A 24,491-nucleotide genomic window follows, 5' to 3' on the forward strand; every position below is an offset into this window, starting at 1 on the left:
AGCAGTGGCCATTTTGTAAAGTGGAAAAGAGCATCTGCAAAGATCCTGGACGTTTCCTGGATGGCAGAAAGGTGAATAATACTTATATAAGGCGGTTTTAAAGGCTATGTTAATGTGAGCATTTCAATTAAAGCTAATTTTATGGTGTTTTGGCAGTATTACACTATTTTATTCCTCATATATGGGCATCTTGATGGAGTACGGTGTGAGGAGGCACATGGAATACTATTGCTGATGGACCCAGGTGTTATCGTGGGAGTGTGGTAATCCTTGTGGATTTCTCCAGGAGGGCTATATTTTCATCGCTGTTATCAGGATGGCAATAAGGCGCGATAGTTTTTGATTATTAGTAAGGGTATTCACTCCTTACTTGAATTAGAAGTGCACACGGTTTTGCTTGATTTTGGGCACTGAAGAATGATTCACATACACGTTTTGTTTCACTTACGTTTTTCACTTATTTTTCACTGAAAGGATCACTTGTGTGATATACAAAAGAGTGATTTCACATATTGTTGATAAGATTATTATATAAAGGATAATGCACTATGTATTATTGCTTTTTCTTTTGAGGTAACACTTGTCGTGGAAGCCGTTGGGAAGCTCAATTAATTTGGACTTTTTTTGTATCACCTGTATCACACAGGAGGGACATTTGTGTGTTTTTTTCTCTAATTTGAATTAAAATTTTGGACTTTCTTTTGGACTTTATTTTTCACTTTTATATTTTTGGCTAGGTGGAATTTATTTATTGGTTATTTTTGGCATATTCATTATTATATTTGCATCTTCAGGGGTGAAGATGGAGATTATGCTATAAGGGGATTTGATATTAATTCAATTGTAATTTTGGAAGTGGTATTATAATAACACATGTGATCCCTGTTTACATTCACAATTCCCATCATCCTTTGCACAAAGAATCACATTCTAAAAACTGACAATGAAGAAGACTACAATGACTTCTGATTTGTTATAGAAATAATCAAGCAGTCACATTTTGAAAGCTAATCACACAATACTCATGTGTATGAATTTGGCAGCAAAGTAGAGAATGCCCAAACCTACTTACATTATGCTTGGTACCACCTAGGGTGCTAAAATTTGTCCATAGGAGATGCTGTGAAAGCTCTTCCTAAAACCTTGAGATTAATGCTATCATTCCAATGTTCGCAGTGATACTTCACTTGTGTGGCACAATTTATGTTTACATATACGTGCACCCCCTATGCATGTGCTTGCAATCGGGTGTTTAAGGGGTTTCTTTTACTTTTTTATTATTATTTATAATATTTTTTTTACTTTTTTTTTTTATTTAATTTTACTAATATCATAAGGAAGGGGAAGCAAACCGACTCATATGTGATAACAAGGGAAAGTGATAGGTCCTCTATGAAGAGACATCAGGGGTCTATTAGAACCCCTACGTTATCCCTGGCTTCCACTGCAGCCAATCAAGCAAAGATTGTGCACGACTAGCAGCTTCCCCTGGGAGTAACAGCTCTGAACCCAGAAGTGACGCAATCTCCATCACTTCTGAGTTCATTAGTCCAAAAGTGTATCAGGAAATGTTCCCCAAACTCCTTCCAATCTCCATGCCAAGAAATTTTACCATTGTCCCGGGCTTCCCAGAGGAATGGGAGAGTGCAGGTACCACCGCAGGCAACGGCGGCGGCAGTGGGGGGGGGGGGGGGGGGTGAGGGTTTACCTTGGTAGACAAGAGCTTAATCACCAACATATCCTTAAAAGTATTTTCAAAACTGAAAATAGTAAAAGTATCTTCATTTGACTTGGTATAAGCCTCTTGCAGCCTCCACGAGTGCCCCCATAGCAAGCGGATTGTTATGGTGGGCACTCGTGAGGAAAAAAACAGGAGTGCTGGCGGGGAACCCAAGAATAGGAGGTATAACACGTTTATTTAAAAAAAATATATATATATATAGGTTTACAATCACTTTAAAGAAGCCCTGTTTCTTTGAATATTGCTACTGTACTGAAAATCTCTGGAATATTCCTGTCTGTGGCGATGGAATGTATTACAGACATTTATTAAAAGCCATATTGTTATTGTGAACATTTGAGATTTACAATAAATGTCTGGTGGCAGATGATTTAGGGCTTAATGGGTTAATTGCATAGTTAACCAAACCCAGTGAAGATCTCTCAGTCTGCTGGCACTTACATTGTGGTTCTGTGAGCTGGAAAATCTTTGTGCACCGTGAGGCTGAGTATGTCATGGTCACGTCTTAGTGACAGCATGGTGTGAGCTTGACCAGTTAGTGAAGATGCCATGGTCTGATACCAATGTCTGTCACAATTTCATGTGTGTGTATTAAGTAGTTTCCTGAAGCTCAGCTTTAATGCTTCTCAATATATGGCACTTATCACAATACATAAAAATGTGTTTAATGAAAGAAAAAAAAAAAAACACCTCCCATTCAAATAAGTTCCAGAATAATCTTCTAATTCCTGAAGGAGTCTGCCAAATCCATGAGCCAGCAAATATTTTATCTATATTAAATATTTGTGGGCTCTCCACATACCCGACACCCATCCTCTTCTGCTACTAAATACTCTCAGAGTTCAATTTTATCCCAGCCGAACTGTAATTATCACAAATTTAAGCTCTAATTGTATCCCATTTATATTTCAGCAAAAACAACAGAATTTAGGCTACAGTTGTTCTTTATGAATTTTAACATTTGTCATAATTATTCTTTGATATTTCAAATAAATTTCATCTTGAACAAGTAATTATATTTAGTTTCAAATAAATCTTCATTGAGTATTCCATTGCAGACATCTCCTGAAAATTCTAGTTTCCTGGGCTGAAGCTGAAAAAAATCCAGTAATGGCTTGTTCACACTTGAGCGGACCTGAAATGGGACCCGCAAGGGCCCTGTTCACATTTGAATGCAGCCTTCAGGTGAGCAGGGGTTAAAATTTCAAAGCCAGACCTACTAGCCAGGCACAAACCTTACTCTCCACCAGTTGCCCCACCCAACCTTGCCTTAGGTCTGCCCCCCAATCCCAGCCCGCCCCCAACCACGCCCCCTTAAAGCTTATGAAATTACATTTTTCTTTAGAATAAAGAGTCCACAATATAAAAAACTGCAATTATAACATATCTTTATTATGTCAATTTAAACATAACAGCAATAGTTTAATAGCAATAGGGTGCAATCAAAATATCAAGTTTTACAGCTTTAAACCTGTAGTGAAAATTTTGCATTGTTTGGGTTTATCTCCTGAATCTTTAAAAAGAGATTTTAGTAACTAAAGTCTCTTTTAAAAGAAGTTTAGCTTACAGAAGTATAGCATAAGAAAAAGTGCTTATTTTGATGCCAAAAAACATAGAATAGTTACTGTAAACATGTTGCATTTTTTATCTCCAGCAGAGACTTTAGAGAAGTGTGGCATTAAGAAAAAAAAGAAAAAAGTGCCTCTTTGATGGCCAAAAAACATTGCATAAAATAAATAATAGTAAACATTTTGCATTTTTTATCTCCAGCATCACATTAAAAGATAGCTTAGAGAAGTAGTGCATTAAGAAAAAACAAAAAAGTGCTTATTTAGATGCCAAAAAACATGGCATAACATTGTTAAACATTTCAACATAGAGCAGCCATGGTTTGTGTTGTACAGCAGGACCAAGACTTGTGTAATACCCTTTTTTTGTGTAATACCACTTCAATGGCTGTGTGTGGATTGCAATCTATTCCATGAAGAAATAACACACCAAAAAATGATTATTTGGATGCCAAAAAGCAGTAGGAAGCCAGTTTCACATCAAGATTTGCAATGGTTTTCATTGTACAGCAGGACCAAGACTTGTGTAATACCCTTTTTTCTGATGAAAAATACCACTTCAATGGCTGTGAGTGCATTGCAATCTATTCCATGAAGAAAAAACACACCACAAAATCATTTTTTGGATGACAAAAAGCAGTAGGAAGCCAGTTTCACATCAAGATTTGCTATGGTTTTCGTTGTACAGCAGGACCAAGACTTGTGCAATACCCTTTTTCTGATGCAAAATACCACTTCAGTGGCAGTGTGTGGATTGCATTCTATTCGATTAAGAAAAAAAACATCAAAAATGATTTTTTTTGGATGCCAAAAAGGCAGTAGTAAGCCAGTTTCATATCAATATTTGCTATGGTTTTTACAGCAGGGCCAAGACTTGTGTAATGTTCCCTTTCTGAAGAAAAGTACCACTTATCAATGGCAGTGTTTGGATTGTGATCTTTTAGTGGTGGTCCATTAAAGGCAATCATCAAAAGATCATCCAAAGTCTCCAGTGTCAGTAATGAACGATAAGACTGTCTTTATTCTGTTTTCGTAGCTAAAGCCACGTTCACATGAGGCGGTTGTTAGTGGAAGTACAGCACAGAAATTGAACAGAGGGAGTATGTTGCTGAATCTTTCTGCTGATTCAATCTTTTCACAGTCTCATTAAAAGAGTCCATTTTGAATGGAGAGTTTTAGGTCAGCCTACTCTGCTTCTAACAGGTCAATTTTGTCTTCAAACTGATTATCAAAAACATGTTTTGCAATTCTGTGCAACTCAGTCAATCCAAAGTTGAGTATGTGTGCTCTGGCCAAGACACGCTGTTAAATATATTGTACAATATCTGAGGAGAATGAGGAAAGCCTCAAAATAAAATATCTGCTTTGGCCAATACAGATTGGCGTAAAGACTGAAATTCTCTGTCACCAGCTTGAAGGTTGGTCAGCTGCAGCTGAACAACCATCTTCTGTAAACTTACTAAGAAATTCAAGTTCTTTTTTTCCTTTCCCATCAGAAAGATCCTGAAGAGTTTTAACTGCATGTTCTAGTTTGTTTTTTACCTGACAAATCATAAGTTCCTTGTTCTGAAGACCCTCTGACAAAGGTTTCAGCTTGCTATAAAAATTGAATAGGAAATGCAAAAGTTTCACAAACTTCAGCTGTTTCAGGTCTTTCAGGATGCCTTTCATTTTAGCAGATTCACATGATCCCTTAGTTGATATTGTGCTGCATATCCAAGGGGTGGGGCGAAAATTTTGGCTGGCCATGCAGCAAATTATGTTCCTCCTCTCCTTTCTCCTGGCAAAGTTGTCCATACATGGCCAGGGGGAGGAGGTAAGCTGCTCCAAGGATGCTTGGGATGTGTGGATCCCACACCTAAAAGTGGCTGCTAACCTGCACCATAAATGGACCCTGGGAGTTGGATTTGGAACTATTCAAATTACACAAATTTGTAATTTCCACACCTAAAAAAGGAGTTTGAGTTTACCCTAAAAACACAATATTTCAGCCATAGTGGTCTGGTAACCCTCGGAAGATGTCAGAAACACACAACCACACATGAAAATAATTTAATGTGGTAGTGCAATGCTCTTTCCCAATGCTGCTGCATGAAACATTATGCTAGCTGGTAAAAACAGACGAAACACCACTGTGCATATTTTACCTTTTTACCTTATGTTTATAGAAAAGTTTAATAGTAAGCCAAGCACACTGCATGAAAACTTTTTTTAATTAAATAAAAACTGAAAGTTGCATTGCAAATGGTAAGACGTAATGCTTGTTAGGGCAGATATGAGGACTAAGAGAGGCTTAAAATACAAGTCCATGCACCATAAATCAGTAAAAGGAACATTAACTTACTGATAACACATCTCATTTGGAGGTGTTTATGTAAGGTCACACTGACCTATCATGCTGCTCATGGCTATTTAATTCCTACTTGCCATTTCTTTCAGCAGAAAAAAATACCCATTTCAAGATTCTGCCTGCAAAGGCACAGAAGGTGCAAATGGAAAAAATAAACCTATTTGTTTCCTTTACCAAGATGTACTCTGAATTTAAATACATATTTTTTACCCAAAATTAATAATTTTATGTCCTGTACTTTTTCAATAATAAAGATAACATGGGCTATTAGCATTACATGAATTTTGAGCAGAAAGCACTATGACATGAAGTAAAAAACACTTTTTTCTGTACTATTAGAAGAAAGACATCACCTACAAGGGGCAGATTTATCAAGCAGTGAACGGGACGCTAACTAAACATTCTCTGGTGGTGAATACATCACTGTCATTTAAAACACATGCACCTTGATGACCAACATGTTAAACCCCTTTCCTGTCCAGACCATTTTGTGATTTTCAGCACTGTGATAGTTTGCCTGACAATTACTCGGTTATGCAACACCTTACCCAAATGAAGGTTGCATAATTGTATTGAGACAGATACAGCTTTCATTTAGTGATGCACCGATATATTGTCCATTGAAAATTGAGTTATCAACGTTTTACCAATAGAAAAAAAAGGTGCCGATAATGGCCATTTTTTTTATATTATACAGCATATTTAAGTTTTTTAATATATTTCATTTTATTTTCTGTCCAGTTTTTGTGTGTTACTTTCAATAAAAGTTATTTTAAGTAACTGGATTGTATTTTATAGATTCATGTTCATTAAAATTCATGATATTAATTTAAAAGTTGAATTTCATACAATTATATATATATAAAAAAATAAAAACTGTTCATTTCAGTTTTCAGTCAAGTGCATCCCAAATTTTCAGTTTCGGTCCAGAATTTTAATTTTGGTGCACCACTACTTTAATTAGGTGGTATTTAATCACTACCAGGATTTTTATTCTTACTATATAATGGAATACAGAGCAAAACACATTTTTCTACTCCTCCCAAGTATGCAGATACCCCACGTGTGGGACTTTTTTTTTGCTATCTAGACATATAGAGCTGCCCAAAATCCAAGACGCACCTTCTAAAGACGCCCTGTAAAGCAAGGAAAGAACATCCAAAAAATGATCATAATTTTGCAAAGCAGACCCTCCAATGTATTTAACAGTGATGTATGCCAAAGCTTTTTTCACCCTAATTCTCCTATGGATCACAGGAATACAATTTGTTCTGCACTCATGTGACCCATTTTCAGCTAACAGCAGTTTAAAGTCAGCTGACAACACATCCAGGCTCTGGAAAATTCTCAACCATTTTGTTGGAATTGGCCCCCTAAGCCTGACCAGCAGCTAGCTCAAACCTTCAACATGTCACTGTGAGCCTGAGCCAACCGCACCCACCACCCCCACAGCCCGGTTCTCCATGGAGTAGGCAATGCAGAGAGCTGGTGACTGACAGTCACTGCTTTCTGCTCACTGAAAACGGAGAACTGAGCGATCAGTTCTCTTAGATCGCTCAGTTCTCAGTCTTAGCAGTGACAGGGGACAGTTGCAGCATTGAGCCGATGCTGCATCCACCTAGGTGAGTATATATATATTTTTTTGCTAACCTCATACTTCTCTTTTAATTAAAGACAAGGTGAGTCTTCTGAAGATCACATTTCTTGACACATGCTTTTCGAAAAATGAAGGAAGAAAATTAAAGCCGAACTAAACCCTAAAGGGGAAGTTCCACTTTATCCCCTCCTCCCCTGGTTTTGACAGGGAGCAACTCCCAATTCAGGTTGGATCGTTTTTTATTGCTACCTCTGCCCCCATTAGGGAGATTCACACTCAATTGTTCTGTTTACAGCAGCGCTTGGCAAATCCCAGGCACCAGGTTGCCATGGTGACCAGAAACAGCATCCTGGCGCCTGGGCCCCCACCAGCCCACACTGCCCAGTAGGCTCCTCTACCCCGCTCAGACCACAGAGCACATGCTTCCCGGGCAAAGAACTCTCCGCACAGACCCACAAAAGCTGGCACCCTGAAGGACACCGCAGGCCTGCCCCCCACCCCACAGCCACCCTCTCTGGAGAGCTTATGGAACAGAGGATGCGGCTCCTTGAACCAACTGCCCCATCCACACCACTGATGTGGCAATAGATGAGTGCTCAGAAGGCGGCCGGCCAAAGCGCGCATGCCAAAATCCGTTAAGGCCACCTTCAATGCGACGGCGGTGGCCACTAACATTAGGCTGCCCCCATAGGAACACTGCATGCAGACTGGAGTAATGGGGGCTACCAAGTTCCGCCACCTGCGCAACAGAGGACAGCCTCACCGCCAGTATGATGCCGATCCCCTGACCAAAACAACTAGTCGGATACAAGGTCAGTTAACTCTCCTGGCATCAGATCTTCTCCACTGACACCATCTGGAGGAGCCGCTGCTGGACAGATGAGAGCTGGAAGGACTGGTTCTTCCCAAGGTGTGTGAGACGCTGCCCCTCACATGTCCTGCTGCCCCCCTCCCATGACACTTTCCCTTTCTGTCCTGCTGTTCCCTCTTGTCCTGCTGCCCCCCTCTGACACTTCCCCTCTTATCCCGCTGCCCCCCTTCTGCCTCCATCTTTTCCGGCTGCCCCCTCCTGCCTCCCTCTTTTCCCGCTGCCCCCTCTTGTCCCGCTGTCCCCCTCCTGTGACACTTCCCCTTTTTGTCTCGCTGCCCCCCTACCTGGCTCCTAACTTTTTTAGCTGGCTCCTAGATTCAAAACAAATTTGTCAAGCCCTGGTTTACAGTTATCAAAAGTAAATGAAAATACCACATTTTTGGATGCCCCCAGAACAGTAAAAGAGGTCAAATCTTCCAATGCAGACACTATTTCTGGTGACCACAATAGATTCCCTTAATTTACAGGGATTTACTCTCACTACCTGTTTGGCTATGGGACAGGAAGTGAAGATAAATCACCCAGATGGGAAAAAAAGGTTATAGCCCTCCCTTATTGTATACAACATTAAAAAAAGTTTTGCCTATAGTTCTACTTTAAGATTGTTAGGTGGAGCAAGGTAGCTCAACCAGTTAGGAGTCAGCTGCCTACAATATATACATCAGACATCACAGGTTCCCAGCCCTAGCCAAAGAGGAATGGAGCATAATAAGAAATGTGTTGTCTGGGCAATGTAAGAAAGAAAAGAATTTCAAGCATGCTTTGAATGATAGGTCCACCTGTCAGTTTTTCAGGCGGAACTATTTAGACCCTACATTCTGGTCTGGTAAAAAAAAAACCAAAAAAAACCAGAAGGGTATCTGTCCCCCTCCATCTAAGTGGATCGCCTTAGAGGGCAATTGGGTGTAAACAGACAGTAGACAGTGGCTGCCTACAGAGCAGAGTGGACTTGGTCCATGTCTGCTCTGCATAAACTGACCAGGCACAGACCTGTCAATTGCCCTCTCTGCTCTGATAAGCAGGGGATAACTGGAAAGATCATCTGCTAATCTAAACGATGTCTGCACCGCGTGAAAGGGGCCTACAAATACAAGTGTGCTCATGTTGGCTCTTAACTGCCCAGTCAGGCCATCAAATGTCACATGTGCAGCACCAAGGCAGCAACAGATAAACACACCTAGATGGCAGCTTCCTTGCTTGAAACTGTAGGAGGGTTTAGTGCAGCAATGTAACATATGGCAATGCAAAAAAATAAAGTATATTGAACATGGTCTTTTCCTTTAGTTGGATACATTTACTCTTTTTTATGTGTACAGTGAATAGGAAAAGTCTACACACCCTTGTTAAAATGTCATATTTCTGTGCTGTAAAAAAATGAATAGAAACACAAATAACTGGGAATCTCATGACACAATAAAAAACGACACAAAATTAATAGGTCAATTGAAAAAAGGAGAAAAAAAATATATAGTATAAGGGTAAGGGCATAAATATAACCATATAATAACTTAGAGTTCCCTTTGGAGGTAGCCGACTCACAAAAGGAATATATATATATGTATATATATATGTGGTGTCCTAGGGGCCCCTAAAACGGACTCAGGAATAAAAGGAGGGGAGAAAAGGGGGGGCCAATAAGGACAAACTGCGGCTTTAGAAAAATTGTCAAAAAGTTTATTACAATACAAAACTTGGCATAAAAGACCTTGGATGATGACACCAAGGTAAATGTAAAGTGAAAAACAAGCATACCACACCATCACCTAAAAGGAAAAAAAAGTGGAGAATGGCATGGTCATGAGGGGTGACGTCATGCAAGTGAAAAGCCCTGTGAAAGATGGAAAATTAACCTGTAGCTAGGATATTATAGCACACATGTAGATATAGGTCAATGGAGGAACTATAGGCAATAGGAAGTCATGGTATGTCAAAAAAGGTCTAAACCAAAATAGATGAAAATAAAAGGCCCAATTACAGTTAGGATCCTTATGACCTGACATAACCATGACAGACCCATGGAAAAAGAGAGATAAAAAAAAACAGTGCCAAAAAGAAAAATGGTTCCTCAATTGGCCAGGTGTAATCCTAAATTAGCAATACAGGTAATACATGAGGCAATATTAAAGGCAATCAATGGGCAATGACAGGGAAATCGATGTATAGCTATATTAAGACAAATCCTTCCTACATATCCAAGTCCAATAGCCATAGGGGTTGGTGCACATACAGTCCACAGTGAGATTGTGATGAATGGCGCACCCCCACTATTTGACAGGCTGAGATATACACAGACAAACAGGAATGATGACTTTCAATGAGGTCCAGTCAAAACCTTGTTGATATATGGTAGTGAAATAGCCCCTAAATCGCTCTGATGGTAGAAAACCCAGTGTAGATACAGTGTGGATTCATCACAAACAGAGTATCACTGGGAAAATGTTGGCAAACATGCCACTCAGATTTTCTGAAGAAAAGGATATCACATAATTGATTGATCAACCTGAGCATGCATTTGTAACTCAACAATATAACACGGTTAGAATCTCCTCAATATAGGACATATTCACCAGAGGGTCAATATATGTGAAAACCTAATTCAAAGCAGTTCAATATACATAGCTTACTGACAAGGTGGTGATGATATAAGACCTGCAGCGTGCATCCATGTAGCTGAGCAGCCAGACAGGCGAAGTGATCATGCTCTGCCCCAAACAAAGACAGCCATTGTTAGCCTAGATCGGCATGTAGTGAGCAGTCGGCGGCTGAATAGCTGGGTGCAGCTGCAGTTAGCAGAGCCCATGCTCTGCTGATCCACCTTGATGTGGAGAGCGGATGCAGGTTGACTCGTGTCGTAAGCTAGATCCATCAGGCGGGGCGTGCCATGACGTCACCCCGGAAGTGACGTGATGTGTTTCGCCCACTCTATCACATGGGCTTCTTCACTTTTTTTCCTTTTAGGTGATGGTGTGGTATGCTTGTTTTTCACTTTACATTTACCTTGGTGTCATCATCCAAGGTCTTTTATGCCAAGTTTTGTATTGTAATAAACTTTTTGACAATTTTTCTAAAGCTGCAGTTTGTCCTTATTGGCCCCCCTTTTCTCCCCTCCTTTTATTACTGTAAAAAAATGAGACAAAAATAAATAATTTCAGAACTTTTTCCACCTTTAATGTAACCTATAAATTGCACAACTCAGTTGAACAACAAACTGAAATCTTTTAGGTGGAGGGAAGTAAAAATAAAAAACTAAAATAATATGGTTGCATAAGTGTGCACACCCTTAAACTAATACTTTGTTGAAGCACCTTTTGATTTTATTACAGCGCTCAGTATTTTTGGGTATGAGTCTATTAGCACAGCAGATGTTGACTTGGCAAGATTGGCAAGATTGGGAGCGCATCTCCTGTGCACAGCCCTGTTCAGATCACCGCAAAGATTTTCAGTCTGGACTCTTCCAAAATTCAGGTTTTGGAATTCAAGATTCAGGTCTGGGCTCTGGCTCTTCCAAAACTTTAATCTTCTGGTGAAGCCATAACTTTGTTTATTTGGATGCATGCTTTAGGTTGTTGTCATGCTGAAAGATGAAGTTCCTCTTCATGTTCAGCTTTCTAGCAGAAGCCTGAAGGTTTTGTGCCAATATTGACTGGTATTTAGAACTATTCATCATTGCCTCTACCTTGACTAAGGCCCCAGTTCCAGCTGAAGAAAAGCAGCCCCAAAGCATGATCCTGCCACCACCATGCTTCACTGTGGGTATGGTGTTCTTTTGGTGATGTGAAGTGTTGTTCTTGCGATACATATCTTTTGGAATTATGGCCAAAAAGTTCAACCTTGATTTCATCAGACCATAACACATTTTCCCACATACTTTTGGGAGACTTCAGATGTATTTTTGCTAAATTTATCCGGGATTGCATGTTTTTCTTAAGAAATGGCTTCCATCTTGCCACTCTACCCCATAGCCCAGACATATGAAGAATACGGGAGATTGTTGTCACATGTACCACCTCTTGGCAGCCTCCCAGACCAGTTTTCTTCTTGTCTTTTCATCAATTTTGAAGGGACGCCCAGTTCTTGGTAATGTCACTGTTGCGCCATATTTGCTCCACTTGATGACTGTCTTCACTGTGTTCCATGGTATATCTAATGCCTTCGAAATTCTTTTGCATCCTTCTCCTGACTGATACCTTTTAACAATGAGAACCCTCTGATGCTCTGAAAGCTCTCTGCGGACCATGGCTTTTGCTGTAGGATGCGACTAAGAAGATGTCAGGAAAGACCAGCTGAACTTTATTTGGGGTTAATCAGAGGCACTTTAAATGATGGCAGGTGTGTACTGACTTCTATTTAACATGATTTTGAATGTGACTGCTTAATTCTGAACACAGATACATCCCCAGTTAAAGGAGGGTGTGCACACCGCATTATTTTAGTTGTTTATGTTTACACCCCCCCCCCCACAAGATTTCAGTTTGTTTTTCAAATGAGTTGCACAGTTTATAAGTCACATTAAAGGTGGAAAAAGTTCTGAAATTATTTATCTTTGTCTCCTTTTTTTTACATCACAGAAAACTGACATTTTAACAGGGGTGTGTAGACTTTTTATATCCACTGTATCAGTTAAAATTAAAAGTTGCTGAGCAGCTTTATTGAAAGTCTGTAACTTGCTGCAGAAAAAAACATGGAGGTTCTGCACTTATCTGACAGGGGTTTTACAACGGCCATTTTTATAAAACCTTTATCCCAAAAGGAAAAAACTGTTACTGTAACTGCTCAAAAAGTGTTAGCTAGAGTTCGGCTTTAACTCATTAGTCCACCTCTATCTGCTAGTCCATCTAACCCTACCCTTTCCCCAAATGACAATGCTGCTTGTCCAAGGGTGTCTCCATTGCTTCTCCATCCAGAATGGAGACACCCTAAGACAGAAGATATGTATGGATAATTTCCTTAATGGCATAAGATGTATAGCTACACTCCACTCAGTTGTGATCATGGACTTTTACTTTGGCTTCTTTTTTTATAAGTGCTAAATAATATAACAAAGCCTATTAAATCAAGGTACAATTGGTTGAGAAACTATAAAACCTACATCAAAAGTGTGTGCCAACTCAAATAAAGGGATATTTGGAACATAGCAGTACCCTTAGAACAGATCATGAAGGGCTATATGATACTGCAGCCAGAGTACATCAGCATTAAAAACATACCTGACACTAATCAAGATCAAGTAGATGCTGCATCTAATGAACAAATAGAAGATTTTCCCTGCCACATATCTAATATTTTCTCAATTTTAGGGGACAACCTCTGGGGTCATATATAGGCTTCTTATAAAAGGGGTGTTTTATTATCTCTGCTTTCAGTCAATGTAAAATAGGAACCCCAGCTTGGATCCACACCATATTCTTCAGCTTCTTGGCAGTAAACAATACTTCATGGGAGCAGATACATGTAGCCATAGACCAAGATCTAGTTACTGAGTTACCCATGACATCATGCAAAAAGTTTAATATTTGCATGCTGTGTGCCCATATCTATGCACAGAACCACATCAAATGGAAAAAGAGGCACCTTGACACTAAGAGCATAATGGGTTATAAGACGGAATATATCTTGCTAACGAAACTGGCGTCAAATAGGTACAATAAAGTATAAACTCTTGGGTGAGCTCATCAGTAAGGCTGGCCATAGATTAAAAGATAAGTTCACCTTTTGACCAAAAATAATAAATGCACAATTTACTGCAGGTAAAAAAAAATAAAAAAAGTGAGCATTTACTATTTTTGGTTGCAGGAGCCTGGAAAGCATTTCACCAGTGAAAAGCAGATCACTGGTGCCATGCAGGTCTCCAACAGATCTGTCAGTATATCTGCTTGCCTGTATGAGATGTACAGGCAACCAGATATACTGACAGGAAGAATCAATGAATTACCACGAAGCTGTGGTAGTTAATTGAGAACTACAAGCCAACCACTAAGGATGTCTGGATTTGTAGTTCATTCACTAATCACTGAATAAATGGTGAGGCCCGCATGGCTGCGTTGTCTTTAAAAAGTGACAGCCTGCACAGGGAATTTCTCCCCACACTGCTAAAACAGGGAGGGATCGGGTAGAGGCTGCCACGGTGGGAAAAAACGGGTGGAACATGTAACATGTTCCCAAAGGTGAACTGATCCTTTAACCAATTTTCTTCCTTTGCCCACAAGCTGAAGGAAAGAAAATTGCCCAATTTCCACTGTGTTATTGTAGTCAAGTGTTTATTCTTGCACCGATCACTGTATTGGTGTCACTGGGGAAGTCCCCCCCCCCCCCCCCCCCAGTGTCAGAATGTCCGCAGCAGTCCCGCCATAAGTCGCTGATCGCTGCTATATGTCACTCATTGCCACCATAAGTCGCTGATCGCATCCATTATTAGTATAAAGAAAAAATGTATTCCAGTATATATACCGCAATTTGTAGACGCTATAACTTTCACGTAAACCAATTAATTTACATGTATTGGGATTTTTTTAGCAAAAACATGTCACAGAATACATATTGGCCTAAATTTATGACTAAATTTGATTTTTACATTTTTTTTACTTGACATTTTATAGTAAAAAGTCCAAAATATAGTTTTTTTTTATCAAAATTGTCGTTCCTCCTTTTTTATAGTGCAAAAAATTAAACCGCACAGGCGATCAAAAACCGCCGAAATAAAGCTCAATTCGTGGGGAAAAAAAAGAAATATATTTCATTGGGGTGCAGTGTTGCATGACCGCGCAATTGTCAGTTAAAGTAACGCAGCGCCGTAACACAAACCGCTTCTGTAACCACTTCCTGATCGCCCTATAGCAGAAATACTGCTACAGGGCGGCATGGGTGCGCAAAATCACATATATATATGTGATTCGCTCCCATGGTTTTCACACCCCGCCCAGATAGCGTCAGATTGCTCGTCAGTACACCAGTCATCACATTTAACCCCTTGATTGCCAGGAACACGCTCATACACAATAAACCTCCATTGCTAGTATAGTGACTGAATGGATCAATATCTTTGATCAGACCAGCACTATACCAGCGTTCACATTAGTATAGCGTCCCCAAAAACACAGTGTTAGCATGATCAGCCCCGGCACCTGCCAACACCTGCGTTTAGCCCCTATACTTACCCCCCCCCCCTTCTCCCCCAGCAAGCGCAGTGTTAGTGGGTCACTGTCACTTGATACATTGCACACAAAACTGCAGTGTTCGCAGAATCAGGCCTGATCTCTGTTAGCACTTGCCGGTAAATTTTGATGACTCTCATGTGCAGCAGAGTGCCAGTACTACTGCCACGCTACCTTTTGGTGAACTGACGTGCACCAGTGGTCTAGTTCATCCTGGTCTTTCACATACCAACACTGCAGTATCACTTGGTGATTTGGCAAGTCCCATAAGTGCAGTACAAGCTGGTGCAGTGGCGAGCAAAAGTAGTGTCCAGCAACTACCAAGAATTTGCACACAGGCCCATAGAGCCCCTAGTATCCTTCCGGATGTGCTTGCAAATCTCGATTGGTAGCCCACAAATTCTGCAGCACCTGTACTTCCCCCATTCACTGCCCAACCCAGAATTTAGGCAGAAACTACAAATTTAACTACTCCCCTTGATTTTTTGGAGCTGTTTTTCACGGAAGATCTATATGCATTGATTGTGGATTCAAACCAAATTCAAACCTTGCCAGACCATTCACATTGCGATTTCTGAATTTACATTTTTTTTGGGCCTAACCCATGGGGTCAAGATGTAAAGGACCTGTAAGATGGCAACAGGCTATACGTATAAGTTTCAGATTTACAATGGAGCCCCCCGGATGCCCAGACTACATGGGGAGTAGTGGAAAGATAGTTTGGGACTTGGTTTCATCCCTTTTCCATATGGGGTACCACTTATACATGGACAATTTTTATTCAAGCCTGACACTATTTAGACATTTGTACAATCTTGGAACTGGCGCATGTGGCACCGTGCGACCTAATGTGTGCCCACCATTAGAAGTGGGTGGATGGAGGGCGATATATGCTAATGGTGGGCATACCACACACTTTTTCTGGCAGAGATTTCTTCTCTTTTTTTCATTAAGCCTACAGGCTGTATACAAAAAAAAAAAAAAAGAACATAGCATATATACCCAACAAGGACCAGCGACGTACAGGTACATCACTGGATTTTGAATGGTTATGCCTGGTATCATTTTTTTCAGCCAGCGATCGACTTTCATATAAAAGCAATCCTAGTGGCCAATTAGCTGCTGGATTGCTTTTACGAGCAGCGTGAGATGATACCCCCCTCCCCCTCAGGGGAACCTGAGAATGCAACCGGTGTTTCTGCCAGCTGACCATAGAGCTGATTGGAGACCAGAATGGTGCCAATCATCTATATAGACTAAGAAATCGGAAGCTACGAGCTTTTCGTCACTTCAGTTTCGCAGGATATAAACAGTGCCATTTGTAAATTGGGAAAGCATCTGATCACACTGATCTTGGTTTGACTAGATAATGTAAGGGCAGAGGAGATATCTAAAGTCTGATAGACCCCAGATTTCTTAAAAAAGAATATATGACAATGCCAATTGAAGTTATAGGGGATATTTGCATCCCTGTGATAGCATTAAAAGTGATTAAAAAAAAATGAAAGGGACAGTGTAAAAATAATTTTAAAAATTAAAAAAAAGCACCCTCACCCCCCCCCCCTCCCCGCATACCTGTGTGAGTGAGTGTTGACCCTGTGCCGGTATGTAAACAGTGGTTGCACCATGCATGTGAGGTATTGCCGTTAATGTCAGATCAAGGGCAGTAATTCTAACACTAGAACTCCTCTGCAAATCTAAAATGGTAGCTTGTAACAGCTTTTAAACGTTGCCTATGGATATTAAAACGTATGCAGTTTGTCACCATTGCACGGGGTATGCGCAGTTTTAAAGCATGTCATGTTTGGTACCTATTTACTCGGCATAATCATCTTTTATATTTTACCAAATATATTGTGTTTTTGTGCATTAAAAGTAAAAAAAGTGTATTTTTTTTAAAATTGCGTTTGAAAAATCGCTGCGCGAGTACTATGTAACATAAAATTGCAGTACCCACCATTATATTCACTAGGGAGTTTACTTTAAATTATATATAATGTTTGGGGGTTTAAAGTAGTTTCCTATCAAAAAAAAAATTTTTTTTCCATGTGAACAAAAAGTGTCAGAAAAGGCTTGGTCTTCAGGTGGTTAGAAGAGTGAGCAATGTGTGACATAAACTTCTAATGCGGAGCATAAAATGCGCCCACCCCCCAAAACAACCCCTTTTTGGAAAGTAGACACCCACACTATTTGCTGAGAGGCATGTAGAATCAGTAGAAGAATTTATTTTTTTACCACAGGTTTTTGGAATTTAACACAGAATTGTCATTTAAATGATTTATTGCTCACACATGCCATGGGTATATGTGGAATTACTCCCCAAACTATATTCTGCTACTTCTCCCAAGAATGGGGGTACCACATGAGAGAGACATTTTGGCAGTCTAGCCAAGTATAGGACCCCAAAATCCAATAAGCACCTCCAGGCTTTTAAAGGTCTTTATTTCCTCAGTACACTTCATGAGTACCTATCCCAGTTTCTGAGGCCCTGAAATGCCAGGATAGCACCAAACCCCCCCAAATGACCCCTTTTTGGAAAGTAGACACCCCAAGGAATTTGATAAGAAGCATGGTGAGTATTTTGCAGATCTCCTTTGTTGCCACAAGTTTTTGGAAAGTGAAGAAAAAAAACAAACATTTTTTCTTTTCTTTTGTTATATTTCAAAACCTTGTGAGAAAAAATGAGATCTGCAAAATACTCACCATTTGGGGGGGGGGGGGGGGGTTGGTGTTATCCTGGCACTTCAGGGCCTCTGAAACTGTGATAGGTAGTGAGGAAGCGAAATGAGGACGTTACGCACCTTCAGGCTTTCAAAGTGGTCATTGGATTTCAGGCTTCTGTATGAGGCTAGGCTCCCAAAAAGTCTAACACATGTGGTATCCCCATACTCAGTAGAAGTAGCAGAATGTATTTTGGGATGTACCCATGGGATGCGTGAGAAATATATCATTTAAAAAAAAATGTTTTTGTCATTTTCCAGAAACTTGTGAAAAAAAAAAATCTTCCATGGACTCAATATGCCTCTCTGCAGATAGATTAGGGTGTCTACTTTCCGAAAAGGGGTCATTTGGGGGTGTTTGTACTATCCTGGTATTTTAGCACCTCAAGAGATGTGATGGGTAGTCAGAAAGTAAAAGCTGTGTAAATTCCATTATCTATAGCAGGGGTGGGCAACTGTGGCCCTCCAGCTGTAGAACTACAAGTTCCATGAGGCATTGCAAAACTGACAGTTACATGCATGACTCCCAAAGGCAGAGGCATGATAGTTGCATGTAGTTCAACAGCTGGAAGGCCACAGTTTCCCAACCCTGATCTATACCATAGTTTGTAGATGCTATAGCTTTCACAAAAGCAATCAATATACACTTATTGGGATTTTTTTAACCAAAAACATTTATCAGAATACATTTTGGTATAAATTTATGACAAAATTTTAGGGTTTTTTGGATTTTTTTTATGACAGAAAAGAAAATATAGTTTTTTTAAAAAAAAAATATTTTTTTCAAAACTTTGTTTATAGCGGCAAAAATAAAAAGCGCACAGGTGATCAAATATCACCAAAAGAAAGCTATATTTGTGTGAAAAAAAGGACAAATTTCATTTATGTACCATATCGTATGACTGCGCAATTGTCAAACTAGTGCAGCGCTGTATAACAAAAAAATGGCGTAAATTGCAGTATCTATACTACAGTTTGTAGATGCTATAACTTTCACACAAAGCAATCAATATACACTTATTTTGATTTATTTACCAAAAACATGTAGCAGAATATATTTTGGCCTAAATTTATAACTAACTTTGAGTTTACTACTGTATATATTTTTTATAGCCGAAAGTAAGTTCAAAATTTTTTCTTTTTTTGTTTATAGCGCGAAAAATAAAAAGCACACAGGTGATCAAATACCACCAAAAAAAGCTCTATATGTGTGAAAAAAAAGGATGTAAATTTTGTTTGGGTACAGCATTGCATGATCGCGCAATTATCAGTTGAATTAGTGCAGCGCGGAGTAGCAAAAAGAGGCCTTGTCATTAAGGGGGGTAAATCCTCTGGAGGGCAAGTGGTTAAAGTGCAAGTATGGGGAGAAATGTTTTAAAAAATATACTGTATATGATGCAGTCTGTCACTAGTATTAACAGATCAGTATTTTGTTTTTTTTTACCTGCTGGTTCTACATCCATTATATTTTCTTGCAAAAGAATGACAACACTGTTTTTAGTGTGCAGTGAAATTGCAGAGCTGCATTGTCCCCATGCACACAGGGTAGTCAGGCATACAGCTTTAAATGCACTGTAAGCAAGAGACGAAGACTGACTCCAGCTAAAAATTAATAGGCAATTTTAGTAAGAGGTTTTTTTTTTTATTATTATTATCTTGGAAACAAATTCTTCAAGTCATATGAACGTTCGCCATTTCGCAGAGAAGGCTCAAAAATGGTTTTAGATGACTTAAGAATTAGACATTAAATACCACATTTTGTGGCTAGCTGTTCTTCATACTTATGGTATGTGCAAGTTCTACAACAAAAACAAATGGTACAGGTATAAAAAAAAGGTTGAGAAACTCTAAAGAGTATAACCACCATAAAATGAAATAAAAAAAATGGATTGGTAATAAAAATCAATACAGAAATATAAGAATTTAGCTATAGAAAAAAGAATAAAAATAAGAACAATTGCATAAATATTAATAATATCATTTTTAGTACAATGTCTCAATTAATGAGCCTATATTTACATACCATATATTTTGTATGTTGTGAGAATGTTGTAATGCAGCATTGTAACAATTGTGTTGGTAACATAAATCATAGAACAGATCTCTTAATGAAAGTGTACAGGGTGGATTGGGTGAGGAATAGAAGACTTTTCGTATTAGAAAATATTGAATTAAGTAAGGGTCTCTGTCATTGGGCGTGTGTCAATGAGCAAATGCGGCTTCCTTTCAAGTGCATTTCTCTTGCAATTGAGACCCTTCTGAAATCAGTTCATTGGCAGGTGCATTCGACATCCTGAAATCAACCTACTTCATGCTGCTTTTGCATTCCCATTGACTTTAAAAAATACAAGCCCTAACAACTTTTTGTCTTTACCTTAGTCAAACAGTATGTCTAGCTATGATTAAGAGTTTCTAAAGTAGGTGGCTTACGAAGCAACCAGCATTCCTTATGTAGCTACATGTACACCCACCAACAAAAAAAAAAAAGAAAAAAAGAAAAAGAAGAGTAATGCACAGGAGTGCCTGGAGCCATGGATACCATACAATGTAAAATTTGGGCGCCTGCCAGGGAGCCACAGATGGTAAGTACAGAGAGCCACAAAAATCAATGGCTGTATGCGGTTGCACACATGTACAGTATATGCCAGTAAATGCATACAGTATATGAGTGTGACTTACGACTCTGGACATTGGCTGTCTGTGTGCTGGGGCATACATGTGCATGTTTACACAAGTACCCAAGTATACCCATGTACAAACAATGATTTCTATGGGTAGCTGTGTGCAGCACCTGTGGCTCCAGAGTGAGAAAATGCATCCGCATTTCACCTTGTACAAACTCATGTTCCTAGGTGCATAAGGCCTAAATATGTGGGCACTTTGGATCTGATCAGCAGTGGTATATGCACATTTCCACCTGATTTTTTTTCCCATGTATGGCCATTTAATATTATATGTTTGAAAGTTAGGATGTCTGCTTTCCTGTTTAATATGCAATTTCATAGGCTAGAAACCAGGAAGCAACTGAAGGAATGTAAAAGAAAGCTAAAACAAGTAAATATAATATACATTCCAATTTACTAATGCTAGCATAAGGAATACAAATAGTTTTGTGTTGACTGACAGAGTTTAGTTCTGCTTTAAGTGTGTAGGTGAGCCTTCTTTCAGTTATGAACAAGAAAAGATGCACAGAATATACACCACCAAAAAGCATGGCCACGTTGTTTCAATGAAGCTAAATTAATTTCTGCAATTCAATATCCTTTTTACAAGATACTAAGTTAAATAGAGCAATTAAAATAATTGTGAAGCCTGTCTCTTAATGTCTTGTATAGGACAGAAGCTGCTTTTATAAGGACAGAACATTTTATAAGATTCCCAACACTTTCAACTAGCTTGAGCTCATTAAAGCATACACAAATTAACTGTTTATAGGATATGGATGAGGGTTTATAACCTCACATAAATAGTTTGTAGACTATTATTTTAGTTTTATGATGCAAAAGGAAAAAGCTCTCTCTCTGTTTTCCTTCAAGTTCACCTTCTAATAATGACACTTGAATTAAGAAGTCTCCCAATGACTCACCACCTTGCATGTCCAGAAATCCTTGTAACAGGGTACAGGATACATTAAGTATCAGTAAAATGTCTACTCATTGTTATAGTGTGACATATTCAGAGGGGGATAAAGCACAAAAACAAAGGTCAAAGCTTTTTAAATAATTAGTATTTTATCTTCCTTATATTTAATAAAAATATGATGCTAATGCAGCATCATATTTTTATTGGTGGGAACACCACTAGGTGCTTGCTGCAACTCATACACAGAAGGTGGTTATTGGCAGCGCAAGAGGATTTTTTAAATTTGTATCTTCCCTATAGTAACCACTCTAACATTCTATAAGAAAATGTGCATTTATTTATAACTACAGCTTCAGTTTTTTGGGATCTTTGTGATACAATTCAGAGCACACTAGTAACTTAAAGTGGAATTCCCATCAAGTACTAACTAAGCTTAAATGTACTGCCACGGCCACACTTCCAGCTCAACCATCACTACACTTAAAACTGTTCCCCACAGCACTCCTAAAACCTATGCTGACTAACCTGTGTAAGAATGATGTATATACCTATCTTATTTATTTACTATTTATTACAGATACTTATATAGCGCTGCCAATATACGTAGCGCTTTACATATATATTTGTACATTCACATCAGTCCCTAACCCTCAAGGAGTGTACAATCTAAGGTATCTATTTTCATTCTGCTGTTCACGTGATCCCGCTCACTTGTGTAAGCCAACGTGGCTGCAGGGGAGAGGAGGGAGTGCAGACAACAGAATGGCCACTGAAGCCTATAGGTGACTTCACCACTTCAGACTTTACGAGCTGTTGTCAGAACACTCTCTCCTCTCCCTTGGAGGGCTATTGGCTAACACAGGGGAGATCACATGATTGCACCAATGCGGGCTGAAAAGAAGAATATACATCTTATACTGGTTAGTAAGCATAGTCGTTAGGAGGGGGGAAGGGACAGTTTTAAGGGAATTTAGGATTAAGCTGGAACTCAGAAAATGTAACTGATAACAGAAAATAAAAGTAAGCTTGCTACAAAGACACTTATTTGTAGTCCTCCAGGCCGATCAGTTTGCTATTCATATTCACATTTTGGAGTTTTGAGGATTATGTTTTACACTAAAATTTAATTTAAAACTGTATAGTTACATTTATAAATGGATGATAACATTGCCAAAGTTACAGAAACATGTAAGATCATTTCAGCACATGCAAGAATGAAGTCAACAGGAAAACCTGGTGCCAGCAACCTGTTATCACCATCAAGTCTCTGCTCTATGAAAACTACATAAAACTTCCAAACAATATTACCTATCTTCTTAAGGGGCAGCATGTACCTACACAGCTCGGAAGAAAATGCATTCGAATTGTAAGCATGAAGTGTTTGAGTCAATGTGAAACAAAAGTGTTAGGAATTAATCAGAAATGAAAGTACAGAACATTTCAGAAACAACAGAAAGAGAAATGAGCAGTCGATGAGAAAGCAATTTTGTAAAGTTGGCTACAAAGATTTGCGAATGACAGCAATCATTTTAAGCAGCATAAAAAAAGCTTTTGTATGCATTATAATTATTTTCAAATATGCCAAACAAAAAACATACTAGAATAAGAAAAAAAAAGGATGTGCATATCAGTAATGCCAAAAAATCAGAACTCAAGGCTAATTAAAGGTGTAGAAGTGAGGAGTAGAAATGGCAAAGTCTAAGGCTACATTGGTGACCATGTATCTTTCCTAACAAGAGATTTAACTGCTTGTTGGCAGAAACTTTACTTGCAGCACTTAAAGGCCAAGTTCACCATTTGGAGCATATTACACATTATATCCATATTTAGATTGTAATGTATAACATTCTCAGCACCTGTCACCGCATCCGGTGAATGAATGAACTGCAAGTCCCATCTACCACCATGGCAGACAGTTTTTGGTTCTAAATAAACTGCAAGGGCACTAGTGAGTGTTCTTATAGTTCACTGACTCTTCCTACAGGTTTCAAGCAGAAGGCTTGCACAGAGGTTCAGCTGGAAATCTGCAAGAAGTGTCTTTAGGAGCCTGCCATTGCACCCACAATCACTCAGATCTGCAGGCTTCAGAGAAAAAATAATGAATGCACATTTTAACATTTTGTTTAGATGAATTTATTCTTTACATCAATGTTCTGCTAATGTGATGACAGGCAACCTGTAGTAAAACCTCTCAAAAAGCAGAATACAGATCTCATCTATAAACTGGGTTGTAGCGCCTGTTGTCTGGGTATCTTGGTGCAACTTCTGTTTTCGATTCAATCGGATTTAAGAACATGGGGATGGCTGGAATTAAGTGGTATACGTGGTGCGGGTGGAGGCCAAGAGAAGGTTCCTGTGATTTCTTCCTCACCCTTCATATCTCTCTCCCCACTCATCTCCCCCCCCCCCCCTTTTTTTTTCTCCCCATTCTCTATCTCTTTTTTTCTTGGTCTGCATGTGTCCTGGTGTCACTTTACGGAGTTGGAGCGGGTCCTAACAGGCTCCTTTACTTGACACAGTGATACACATAAAGGGGACCCTCCTGTGTCTGAGGTCAATATGCTGAGTTTCACTGGTTGTATTGAGCACTGTATCAAGTCCGCATTGGACCCAGGCTTACTTTATGTTTATCAATGGGTTTGTTTGCTTCTCTCAAGTGTGCTTTCTTTTTGACTCTTTCTGTACTTTGATTGTCAAATGATCAATCACGAAAATTTATAATACTCTTCCTCAATAAAATGTTTATAAAACAAACAAAAAAAAAAAACTACCAAAAAGGAAGAGATTCCATTACCCAAGTAGCTCAAGGCTAAATATGAACAGATAAAGGATAACTGCAGATTCTTAAACATTTCAAATGGATCTGAAATGCAGAAGTAATGCAACTAAAAGCAAGTTGCATTGCTACCAT

The 24,491-nt window shown here is 39.1% G+C and overlaps 1 protein-coding gene across 3 annotated transcripts in view; it reads right to left on the reverse strand.

The window, feature by feature from the left end:
• The window catches only part of B3GLCT (beta 3-glucosyltransferase), a 523,490-nt gene that overhangs the window by 248,377 nt on the left and 250,622 nt on the right, over nt 1–24,491 (reverse strand). The window lies entirely within an intron of this gene.

The sequence above is a fragment of the Staurois parvus genome, unplaced genomic scaffold (genome assembly GCF_062004578.1).
Source record: "Staurois parvus isolate SC_StPar_1 unplaced genomic scaffold, SC_StPar_1.0 ptg000544l, whole genome shotgun sequence".
Lineage (NCBI taxonomy): Eukaryota > Metazoa > Chordata > Amphibia > Anura > Ranidae > Staurois > Staurois parvus.